This window comes from Lolium perenne, chromosome 3 (genome assembly GCF_019359855.2).
Source record: "Lolium perenne isolate Kyuss_39 chromosome 3, Kyuss_2.0, whole genome shotgun sequence".
Lineage (NCBI taxonomy): Eukaryota > Viridiplantae > Streptophyta > Magnoliopsida > Poales > Poaceae > Lolium > Lolium perenne.
The window spans coordinates 232317724-232330799 of record NC_067246.2 but is presented as its reverse complement, the minus strand read 5'-3'; the positions used below and the strand labels follow the sequence as shown (position 1 = coordinate 232330799).

The 13076-nt window shown below is 44.1% G+C and overlaps 2 long non-coding RNA genes across 15 annotated transcripts; both read right to left on the bottom strand.

Annotated features, from left to right (window-relative positions):
* Positions 1–4210: 4210 nt before the first annotated feature.
* LOC127343660 (uncharacterized) lies at positions 4211–9345 on the bottom strand. 14 transcript variants are annotated; one of them, XR_007877375.1, is made up of 9 exons: positions 9186–9345; positions 8742–8849; positions 8469–8599; positions 7528–7704; positions 7223–7325; positions 7061–7127; positions 6256–6429; positions 4675–4818; positions 4211–4429 (listed from the first exon to the last, which is right to left on the bottom strand). It is a non-coding gene; the product is annotated as an uncharacterized lncRNA (long non-coding RNA). The 14 variants fall into 14 exon arrangements; XR_007877377.1 differs by having other exon boundaries at positions 4675–4776; XR_007877378.1 differs by lacking the exon at positions 4675–4818 and having other exon boundaries at positions 8702–8849.
* A 254-nt stretch (positions 9346–9599) lies between these two features.
* Positions 9600–11129, bottom strand: LOC127343661 (uncharacterized). Its single transcript, XR_007877383.2, has 2 exons — positions 10515–11129; positions 9600–10239 (listed from the first exon to the last, which is right to left on the bottom strand). It is a non-coding gene; the product is annotated as an uncharacterized lncRNA (long non-coding RNA).
* Positions 11130–13076: the final 1947 nt, after the last annotated feature.

Below are 13076 nucleotides of genomic sequence, written 5' to 3'. Positions count from 1 at the left end.
AGTTACTGTGCTACTAGTACTTGCGTAGGGAATAAACCCATCTGCTCTGGTTGCATTGCCTATCAAGCTATGATTAGGTGTGGTGTAAACGGATATTGCCGTTTTCATATCTTTATTATATTTTTTACGGATTCGGATTAGAGCGGATAATAGTTGGATGCGAATTCGAATGCGGATTATATCGGATTTTGGATATGAAGCAGATTCGGAACGGACTCGGATCAGGAATGGATATTTGATAATATACACACAAAAATGAGAAATATGATTCTCTTACGTAAAAGTCGGACTCGGTCCATGGCCAATCCAAGGTACAGTTGGCTCGCCTTGGACCTTCTCACGGGCGTCACCTGCAATGTTCCACGACAGCTACGCCCAGTCCACACCTCTGTCTACGATGGCGACCACCTGGGCGCGTACGAGGGCATCTCGCCTGCCCTGCGCCGAGGGCCGCTCTCCTGATCCAACCCCGGGAACGGTGTGGGCGCGTCGTCGGGCGGGATGCCGCCGCCGAACGATGGTGTGATGCACGAGATGATCACGTCGGGCTCCATGGACGCCGCATCGAGCCCGGGATTCTTCATGCAAGAGGAGACCAGAGCGATGGCAGCGATCGCGTCGCGGGGTGCCGCCGACGATTAGAATGTGGAGTTCGGAGACGGCACCCAAGACGTCGACGACGAAGAAGAAGAAGAAGAAGAAGAAGAAGAACATGCCGATGTAGAGGAGAAGAACGTGCCTGATCCTACGGCGACGGGGAAGGGGAAGAAGAAAAGGAAGAAGAACTCGCCGCCGGCCGAGGAATCAAATGGACGGGCAAAGAAGAGGAGTTCTTCGTTGAAGCTTGGAAGACCGTCTCCATGAACGGCATTACCGGCGCCAATCAAAACTATGAGACATATTGGCAGCGGGTCAAGTTGGCGTTCGACGAACGCAAGATCGTTGATCCGTACTTCAATAAGACGGTGCTGGTGCGCGGCGACAAGGCCATGGGCACCCACTGGGGGATCATCTAGACGGCATGCAGCAACTGGCACGGCATATAGGAGGAGATCGAAGCTCGCCCCGGAGACCGGCGCCGACTTCGAGCAAAAGGTGAGCTGACTCGCCGTGCCATCCCTCGATCATGGATCGCCGAGGTTTAATCTTGTTTCGCCGGCCTGTCTTGCAGATGCGTCGTGCTTTCGACATGTACATCGGCCTAACGTTCAAGTACCTCAACGTCTTCTCCCCCATCGAGAATTGCAAGAAGTGGGCGGATGTACGCCGGATCCTCGCGAAGAACAAGGACGAGAAGTACAACCCCGACGCTCCATCCCCTGCCGCGTCGGCGGGCCGCCCTGATCTCGTCCTGAAGAAACTGAAAGAACTGAAGAAGGCGGATCATCCCACCGAAAGGTTGTAGGCGTCCTTCGACAAGTGTTGGGCCGACGTGAGGGCGCACGCCGCCGGGAGGGACGACAAGTACGATGTCAGGTGGAAGGAGATGTTCGCCAACCAAGACGTCCGGATCGCCTTGCTGAAGGCAACCTCCGCGGCGAAAAAAGAGGAACACCGACCTGGCGTTCCTGATCGGCGGTAACAGCAACAAGATGGATAAGGAGACGAGGGCTTGGTACGACGGTCATCACCAAGACATCCTCCGACCCCCTCCATCGAGTGCTTCGTCCTCTCCTCCGTCGTCCACTCTCGCCGCTGCGACTCCGGCGGCCAACGATGCATCGCCGCCCGACTCCGCGGTAGACAAGGCGCGGGAATGAACTGCCAATGTCCATGTTATCCTCTAGTTTTTGTTTAAATCGCTGGTATGTGGCTGATCCGATCGCTGAATTATTGGACGATACTTTTGTGTAGCGGGAAGACGATTATTTCAAATTATCGTCGCTCTTGGACGAATGCTAGGGGTGTGACTGGGAAAATAATGCCCCCATGCTCTATTTTCATTTAATCCGGCTTAGCTTTCGTTCGAATTTCGCCATGTGGGCTTAAACGGCTGGAGGTGCTCTAATGGCTGTACCCGTGGATCGGGCGTAGTACGCAAGTATTGCCTTTGTCCGGATCTCTGTATTTCGCGGTTCCCAGTCCCAGGAGCTCAAGTTACTGAATGATGCGCTTGGATTTAATTCCTACTTCAGATTCAAAACAAGACTGAACTAGGCTTGTACCGTGGCGGGGACCGACCATATGGATGCCGACATGTAATGATGCAACTATGCCAATCCTGAGCAATCATCAAACTTCAAACCCCGAATGCATGTACTATCACTGCGCTAATACGACGAGAGCCGAGGGTCACCCTTTGGGGCCAGTCAAAACAATGGATCAGCAGCTGATGTGGCAAGATCAATATGTGCCAATGCTAGCACTGCTGATCAGGTATTGTACCAAACGGCGAGCAATAGTCTATAGATATATTGCCAGAGAGGCCGCATCGTCCGATGCTGCTGCTGCATCTGCGTCACGTTATTGTCTCATGTCTCCAACGTGACACTTTGACCATCAATAAATGGAAAAAGTATATAATGCTTTTAATCAAACTATTGTTTTGATAAAACTGAATCAAAATAGTGATAAAATGTGAATGACTATTTTATGAACTTCAATGGCAATTAAACATTTCTATGCTAGTCGAATCTACAAATATTTTGACCGAAAGATATCCTATAAACATATATGTAGTATATATAAAGCATGAGACGGAGATAACATAGAGAAAAGAATGGCATCCCTATCGGTGTGGCCATTCTCGCCCACCAATCCAGAAGGTCATGCCTCCGAGGACACTCTAATGGGCTACTACGGAGAACCCCTTGCCACTACCACCCAATCGACCTCCACCAACGCATCAAGTTCACTCTAGCATTATGTATCCACGTGATGCATTTAAAACATGTGTATGCATTTTGAAGTTTATTTTATTTGTTTTTTTATTAGATTCACCCTGTCCTATTTTATCTTGCTATTCAACCTCACAAGGCAAAATAAAACTCTTTTATGTAATCTTCCTTCCAGAAGCGAAACAAATCAGGTAATAAGAATGGATTTTTAGTCAAATTAATATGAAGATCACCACAAAATTGGACGCACACGAGAGGATCTATGGGCGGACTACGAGGGGGGCTTGATGCCCCATTAGCCCCCGACGCGCCAACATGTTGTGTGGGCCCATGTAAGCCCGCCTTTGCCCTTTCAGCGAGGATTTCTCTAGACCTTAACTGGCTACTCTGCCCCCTCAATGTTTTTCATGGCCGAGGAGGCGTGATACAAGATTGGAGGGGAGTGTCACTGAAATCGCCTTGGTCGCATCTCCATCTCCACCATCCATGGTGTGGGCGTGCTCCACCCCTGTAATATGGGCTTCTGGTTGTAGGTTGATGAAATATATGTTTGTGCTTTTATTTCTATACTAGTACAATTGCCCGTGCGTTGCTACGGGTCCTCAAATTTTATTTCTCAATGCATATATATAATTCACAACTCACTATGAAAATTCAAAACAAATCAATGATATCATAACGTACTACAGCATAGTAATATCAAATGCAATGACAAGATAACATTGTTATGTATCTGCGTGGTTCCAAGTTCTAGGTCTTCTTATTACTCTTCCGTGGTAAGTCCCACATATGTATTCTGGACCATCATAAATGTCAACTCAAGAACCTCTCCTTTTGGACGTATTATTGTCCCACAAAAGTGTGTGCTGCAAACACGGGTATAGCTAAAGGAATACTTCTTTTTGATTAGTCCTAACAACACTTTAGTAAATATCCGAAGACAACTCTAGATCGTAGCCTTCTATGTCAACCATATAAAATGGGGCTTAACAAATCTTCAATAATGGCTTGGGTAAAACCTCCGTGTAGCTTAAAAAGAGGATGACCATGGAAACCAAGAAAACTGGAGGATAATATCGTTGCCAACTCCTAAAATTTCATGCAACACACTGTGATAATATAAATTCAACTATTAGAGTCAACAATTTAAATAACTACATAAATATATAAAACTCTTTTGACATCACAGTTTCGATTTGTAGAGAGCAGGCTGCCGGTGTGGAGAACCCTTCCCCAAACTTCAATTTTTTAACTGTCATCCACTAAATGAGCAACAACCTTCACCCATTTTGCTACACCACTGCATATTCAGATCTCTCTCCCTCTTGGAAAATTCTCCCATTCATGTCCTAACTAAATTTCTGGAAATAGAATTCGGAAGCCAAATTTAACTTTATAAACTGCGCAATAATAAGTAAAAATAAAACAAGATGAATATTGAAGCTTGGAAATCACAAATTACATAACATGATCCTAAGTCAGCAAATAATAAATGGACAAGTATTGTACGGAAGCTCCAAGAACCTAAGTTGCTCTTGAATGCACAACCCGGAGTTGGGTTTAGCTAAGAAGGTCCCAAAACTTGCACTTACCTGTAAGAAAAAATAAAATAAAGAAACAACTTAGTGACACTAACTCGAAACAAATGTACACATGAGGCTATTGCTTGAGAAAATAAACAGAAAAATCGTTGTGATTTCTTCCATTCTAGATTGTGATAACTCTGGCATCAGCGCACAAGCAATCTGATGCTAGTATTATATGATGGAACAAAGAATATATAAGATCGGTGATTGTATATTTTCATAACACTTATAGATTGATCAGGCTAACCAACATCGATCAAGGCTCTCTTTTGTGTCATGTTCATCTTTTGATACACGCTTCATTGGTCTCTAGCTTTGTCTGACATTGCAAATTACGTTCTAGCTTCCAATATCTACACCAAGCCACCATGGTAACCAGAACCTGATAAGTTTTGCTAGCAAACAACATATATGAGATAGCAGTTTATTTTATGGACAACATATGTGAAATTAAAAGGTAATCATGACTTGGAATTAACAAGAAAACAAATCGATGAGACAAAAAAGAAGAATCTTAAACTTTGAATGTTGATTACTTAAATCATTCTTGTGACAAAGTAAGTGTGAGAGGAGAGCCAACACATATGAGTGAATTGCAGCTATCCTAAAATTTCCAAAAATATCAGTAATGAATATGATTTAACCTAAGCTAGCAAGATACCTACCCATCCAATAGCAATTACCAAGAAAAATATGCAGCATACAAATTTCATCTGAAAAATATAGGGCAGAGAACCTATTGATGGCTTGCCGATTCCCAGAATGACTTAACAGATGGATCAGATATAAATATCGAAACAATGCACTTGGAAAAACACCCGCGGGAGAATTTAAACAACCATCCACCATAATAACAAGGAAAACTTAAAATATTCGACAAAGCTACGATTATTTCTATAGAACCCATGTTATGCCTAGAAGATGCAAGGGAAAATTCATGAAGCTATTCGGTGGACTTTCTTAGGTTGACTTAACATAAGGATCTGATAGAATTACTGTGACAACGCATTTTGAAGATCCCCACAGTAAGACTGCAAGTTCCAATTTGAACCATCATCCAGCGTAATAGTAAGTTACAATTTGGAATATGATACAAAGGTATGATCATTTCAGCAGAACCACGATATGCCTACAATTTATGAAGCTACATGGTAAAAGCACACCCCACATGTTCAGCGGCTGTATACCTTGATATAATACTAATTTTAAATAACTCAATCCCTGCAATATAACAAACTCTATATAATAACGCTACCACTTCAGATCAAAAGATTCATGAAGCAAACAATTTCACATCAAGGTACCATATGTGCAAAAACAGAGAAAATCAAGCCATGCCGACTAAGGAGCTCCTCGACATCACTCCAAATATATAAATAGATCATTTTATCATTCAGTTGCTAGAATAAACAACAAAGGAGCTCCAAAATTTAGCTAGTAAAGTAATACCCTCAATTCTTGTACATATGAATATATATATCTTACTGGACTACAGTCAGCTACTTCACAAAACCTAGTGATGTTAGACGAACATATGTATAAAATTCTAAAAATTGATGTAATGTAGAAACAAATCTCACATGCCAATCCATGTGATCATAAAGTGATAAGAGCAAAGACAATTTTTATAGAAGATAATAAACTGTAAGTGTGTAACTGCAGATTCATGTTTAGATGCTTGATGTAGCTAGTTATTTAAATAACCATATCCCATGCTTAAATTGTGGAACAAACTATCTGGAAGAGGATTATGATTCCAACAACTAAATTAAAAGGCTATTATTAACCTTCCTACAAGAAAAAACAAGATGTCCTAGGACAAATGATTGCACCTGCTACTTGCCCCTTCAATACCGGTTGTGCCTCGACAATTGTCCTCTGAGCGTCTTTGCCATCCTTTATCTTTCGTCCATCGACTTCTGCTGCTCCCATTCCATGTCTCACCAAACTCTCTAGCTGAAAACCTTCTGGCACGCGCATAGTCTCGGTTTAGGTTTTGTTGTCACCTGACAGGAAAGTTGTTCTTACTATGACTATGAATTATTTACATTTTGCATTATGTCAACACCACATATTCTGTCTTTTCTAAAATAACTTTGGATTTTACTTAGGAAGTAGGAGCTTTCCTATATCTAACCTTCAGTCATGTAAACGACAAATAAATGATATATATCTATCCTATTGGGCTTTACTTATGTGCATGTGCTATGCTCTGCTACAGACAACCATCCACAATTTGAACATATTTTTTCACAAGAAGCATGCAGTTTATAAAAGAAAAAAAAGTTACTCACAAACAGTAGCTACCCCTAGGAGCTAACCGTTCCTAATTAATCACATGTGAACTTCCGTGCCATATTTCTGAAATTTGAGGTTCTTTAAAATATTAACCAGATTGCGTAGTGATAAACGCAGGGCATGCGAATTTCAGGATTATGAACTGAAACTCTACAGTTTTAGAGGAAACAAATAAACAACCAAAGCCCGGGACAGAATGCTATTCTAAATACATGATATGCAAAGATCATTAAGAGTCTGAACTTGTGGAGCCCTACTAAAGCACGAGACACCTTGTTATGGCATACACCATAAACCTGGAAGCTTCAATGTCAGATCAATATTTGAAATCTAACCAACCTTTTTAAGGTCTACTAAAGTAACGAAACCACGGCGCGAAATGGGGCCTTCCCAGAATTCTAGCTGCCTGCTCAAGAAAAGGTGAAGAGACTGTCCACTGTGAGCTCAAAGGCATATCACTGAACACCTTGCGCAAGCGCCGGTGGAAAAGCTGAGGCTTACCTTGTAGGTCTTAGCTGCCGTAGATGTCAATCAGGCGGTCGAGAAATAACTGCACCCAGCAGCTCCACGGGCGGAAGTAGTCGGAGAGTCAGCCTCATAGCTCCTGCACATGCGCCAGCGCCAGCAGCATTGTATATTAAGTGTGACTTTATCAGGATCAAGCAACGATATTTTTTGTATGTATATTCACACAATTCGTTATCTGCAAGGTGTTTCAGGAGAAAGCATTCTGAGAAATAATAACAAAGATTGGTTCCACTTTATTAACAATGTTAGTGGTAATCACAACGGATATAGCTTCCTACCTATCAACCTGATCTGTATGTGCATCGCGGACGACAGCCACAAGTTTCCCATCTTCACCATTGTTGACATGAAGTAGGTCGAGATCTTGCTCGGGTGTTGTTGTACTTCCTCACAAGAGCCTCCAGGCTACAAACTATTAAGTGTGTATCATGAAGCATGCAACTTGTGTTGAATACCTGATCAAATAAGCACATATATATCAGTTATCACATGGAGCTTATACATTGCAAAGCTATGTTTAAATCAACTAATCATGTACGGTATGGTACAAAGGGTTTGACAACATACAAAGGGTTTGACAACAAACTGTTGCATTCTGCACCAACCTGCAGCATGGTGTCCCAACACTGAAAGGGACATCACAGGTGTTTTTCTTCCCCAGCCTAGCGAAGGTCTCTGGCTCTCAACACCCGAACTAAATTATTGTCGCGACGTATGAACTAAATTACAAGCTTACTGGCATCGATTATATCATCAACTGTGTCCAATGTTTTGCTAGGGAAGGTGTTATCGTCCCGGTTTATGAACTAAAATCTGTTGCTGGTATTTTATCTTATTTTGGTCAAATTTGATATTACAGAAAGGTAGCTTTTGCTTTTTTCAGTAGATATGCATATGCTCTCATACTATTACAGCAGAAAAGTTACATGGTTTTCGTCTAGAACCCAGTGTATTTAGACTGCCACATAGCTGCCTCGTTTGTATATGGCGAACATATTCTTGCATTGACCTTTAAATGCACTAATTTTAGTCAGCCACCTAGAAACTGGAGATGGCAAGTATGTTTGAAGAATCACCAAAACCTCACTACTTAGAATCGCTGACTAAACTCTTAGTTTGAAAACTGCAACCTTCTCAAAACATTGTGCTGAACCATAAATAGGCCCATCAAAAATCATACACATGTCAAAATCTAGCCACCATAAGAGCATTGGTATACCTGTGGTGTAAGACGGCTTGGGTATCATCTTCTCGATGCCAAGGGTGACAGGTAACTCAAAGGCTGATGGTTCACTTCCCGCTTGGTCCTCCGCGCCACCGCCACGCTGCATCATGCGAGTTGCAGTAAACCTGATCAGATGATTTCAGTTTAGTTCATCCATCAGCGATAAAAAGATCAGCTACAACTCTCTCGACTTATAACCACGCTCCCCACTCAACCACTCCACGTACACATGACAACGAACACGCCTTACACAAACAAACTTTCAACCTGGTCTTAAACGGTAGTTTTATGGCGACTTTCTGAGCTCCCATATCGCCTTGCAATGCTCTTGCTTAGGCTCTGGTTCCAAAACGGCAACCCACATCATCTCCCTATCTGCAAAAAATTGACACAACAAATCATCACACGTCATGTAGGCAAAGAAAATCCTACCAAATGTACAGTTGTAGGAGCGAGCCATAGACAACTATGCTTTCTGGAAATCAACATTATTCAAAGAAAAAAATTGACAAGTGAAGAAACTTGTATCATAGTTGAACAAAATAATATGACCATCTGTATGTTCTCCTCAAATGTAGGTTGGAGATGTGTGTAGAAATATATGAAAACGGTCTGCATGTGATTCACGTGATTGAGAAGTAATTGAGGACAATGCGCACAAAAAAGAGAGAAGTAATTGAGGACATGCAAGATTATGAACATGAAATTAACCTCTATGGATCAGCATGGAAAGTCGCCCGGATTGAGTCGCAATTCAATAGCGCTTCCTGTAGGCTGGGGAGCGGACGACATCAGCATTGGGAAGGGCAGTCCACGTCCTCCTGGCCCAGATGAATGCAAATTGACGGGGACGGCGGTACATCTGGGCGTAAAGGACAAGACAACGGCAAGGATGGTCTATAGAAATAAGAATGGAGCGAACACTAAATCGATAGGTCCCTAAACCGGAAGTTCTTTCTCAGGAATGCACAGTCCTATCAAACAAGCTTTTGTTACTTGCAAGAGAAAAAGGATACACAGGAATTGGTCAACCTCTGACAGGTGTAAAAAAATGCATGTCTCATTCATGTTATTGGAAATAGAACTCATGACATAGTAAGTAAGCAAATGTTAAGTAAGCATGTGTTCAAGAGGTAACTGAGAATAAGTATACATTATTTTCTTCCACCCCACAAAACTACTGTGAACACACAAGAAAAGCTTGATTCATACATGACCGGGAAGAAAATGAACAACTTGAAGAATAATTACCTAGATTCATCACAGGAAGTGCTGTCAAGATTAGATCTATCCAAAAACAGCCAATCCAATTTACCAGCAAGAAGTAATCCCTCTCCATTATCAAATTGGTATAAATTAAGAAGATATAATGTCTAGAAAAACCCCGCAATCCCATGTACAGCAAACTATAATCGCAATTCACAATGCTTAAGGCTTTTTATGTTGGTGAATAAAGCTAGAGAAACTGAATCTGAGAAGTTCGTTTCATCATCACAAAGGAATTCCAGCTTCTCTCACGAATATATTGCCTGCAGATAAGATGAGCTACATCAATTAGTCTAAACTAACATGAACGAATGCACCACTCTATGAACCGATATATGAATACAAAACGTTGCAAGGAAAAGAAATATAGACTATTTGCAGCCACTCAAAATACAAAAAACGGGTCAAGTGGATGATCATTGTTTTAGCGTGTCAATTGGCTGCCACCACTTCTTTTCCGGTGAGATGAAGGTCGATGCCTGAATCACCGTCTAGGAGTCTACACAAAGAACAAAAAAATAGTAGACTCAAAAATAGCAGCAATAGAACTGAGTAATTGAAAAAAAAAGAAAACGACTGCATGCCCTATGCAATCCACGAAACGGAATAGCCCAGATGGGTCGTTCTGATGAGAAGTGGAGCGCTTCCCTTCTCTTACTCCATTCTTAAACTCACAGTGGCCATCTGACTCGAACGACACACACGCGCGGCCAACCTTAATTCACGAATCAAGGTTCCTCGCTGTAATTTCCAAAATCGAGGGTTTGAAATTACCCTTATCCGTGCTGCACGTAATAGGCGAGGTTCGAGAGCAGCGTCTCGTCGATGTCGAACACCCAGCCGTGGGCGCGCTGTGCCATCACAGACTTGTGGTGTCGCGGGCGTCGGGAGGTGCGCCGCTTTTCCTCCCCGGCGACCACATCTGGGGACCTAGGACGGCCCGACCCTCCTCCAAGCGGCGACTCTGGTGCCCACGGGAGAGCGGCGCGGCGACACAGGCCGTAGTCATATGAAAGGAAGAGGAGCGGCGGAGCACCGCCGCCCGAGCCGGCAAATTTGAGCGCTTTGCAGAAAAGGGGATCCCTTTCCTCCTCGTTGGGTTATGATTGTGCGGATGATGGAAGGCGGAGAGGCGAGGGGAAGGAAGTAGGCTGGTGAGCGAGCGTCGGAGCAGGCGACGCGAGCGAGGACGTGGTGGAGCGAGGACGTGGTGGCTGTCGACGGACGACGGCGGCGAGGGCGCGGCGGAGCGGAGGGCGACGAGAGGGAGGCGACGGGATGAGGATTTCTCGGGAAGGAGGCGACGGGATGTGTATTGCGTTGTGATGGGCCTGGTCTAGTTGGCCCGTGCGGGGCGGAACCATCGAAGGGGGAACGACCAAAGTTTGACGTATCGGTGGATGGCAGAATAAGGAACCAGTTTAGTCTTTTTAAGTAGTAGAGATTAGATCATATGAGATACCCTACTTGATTATTTTCATTTATTTATATCTTTGATGGTGGACCCTTGTTTTATGAGATAATTTATACAGTGCAATCCTTTTCTATAATTGTCTATAATATAATTTTAGATGCATATTGTTACTCCAATCTTGATGCTAGACTTCATCAATCCAAAGGATATGATTGTAAGGGATGGTGTGCATTAGATGGAGTGGTTCTCGTGGTATTATTAGCTCAATAATGTAAAGGTAAAAGCACTGGCGGGGTCATGCATGTTCTTTAATTATTTATTCTTGCTTTTATTCCTAATAATTTGGATGTGTTCATATGTAATGTTTCACTAGCTCTTGACATCACATTGTTTAATTTGCCTAGAAATCCTATCTAGTAGGTAAAAAATAATTCCAGTAATTTTTATCTTATGCCATCCAAAAATATCCACCAGGTACAGCCATACGTTATTGTAGTGTCTATGCCTGAATACATGTACGTCTAACTTTTATCTTAAATAAAAATAATAAATGATAAAATTATTTAAAAATAGCAAAACATATCGCATTAAATTAATACTCAAAATAAATTTAGTGATACTAATTTAGTGTTGTGAATGTTGCTACTCTTTTTTATGATGTTGTTCACATTTCAAAAAATCTGACGTAAAACAAAAGCTAAGAGCATCTCCAGTCGCGTTCCCAAACCATCCCGTAAAGCGATTTGGGGCGCCGGACAAAAAAATGTACCCATTCGCGTCTCCCAAAGCTGCTTTTTGTCCGGCGCGCCCGATACGGTGTCCGGCGCCCCGAGCCCGTCCCCGCCCCACAAGGGACGCACCGGGGACGCCGGACGCACCGAAAAGGCAGGCGGGGAGTGGCGGGGCCGACCCGTCAGCGGCACATTGAATTTTAACCTAACCGTCGTCTACCTCGCGACGAAAGTTATTGGCGCGCTGCAACGGTGCAGTTCCCGCAGAGGCGTAGCGAAGGTCTCATCGCGCCTAGCTCTGCGTGCCGGCGTTAATGAGCGCCACCGCTCCCCCGCCTCCCTCCGGCCTATAAAAAAGGGCTGCCTCTCATTGTCCCTCTCACACACAAATCCTAGCGCCTATCTTCCCAACCCCAGCCGCCACCATCTCAAGAGTCGACGCCACGGCTGGTAGAGGCGGAGGCCGAGCTCGCGGCCGTGGTCGTGGTCGTGGTCGCGGCAGAGCTACACGCTCGCAGTCGCCTGCGGCGTCGTCGTCGTCCTCATCGTCGGACAGGCAGGACGAGGAGGGGCCCGTGCTATTCGAGTTCATCGTCATCCTCAAGGGCGACCCACACGGCATCCAGAGGCTGCCGAACGACTTCACCGACTTCGTCGCCGACGACGAGCGCCCGGGCTCGCTGCATCTGCGGGAGGATGGCTGCCGCTGCTGCCTGTGGATCGTCGACGTGATCTACGACGCGCGTGGCAAGATGTACCTGCACGTCGGCTGGTAGAAGTTCGCGCGCTAACACCGCCTCGAAGCCGGCTTCGTGCTCGTGTTCTCCTACTTCGGCGATAGGGACATGAGCGTCAAAGTGTTCGACGAGACGCGTTGCCGCCAGAACTACCACGACGACAGCGCCGAGGAGGATGACGACTGAAGAGTGTTGTTTCTTCGCAGCGAAAAAATGCACAAAGGTTTCTGGTTGTTCTTCCTCGGAAGAACCAATAGGGGCACCCTCACCAGCTGGAGTTTCTAGTTTGGGTGACTGGGTGTGCTCTCGAGTGTTCTTTCTTAGCAGGGAACACACGAAACCTTCGATGCCCAGCCTAGTTAGGTTTAGCTTTTTTGCAATGTTTTATATTTGTCTCAACCATGGTTTAAACAATGCCATGTTCCAAACTATATCTTCATGTAAACCACTTCCA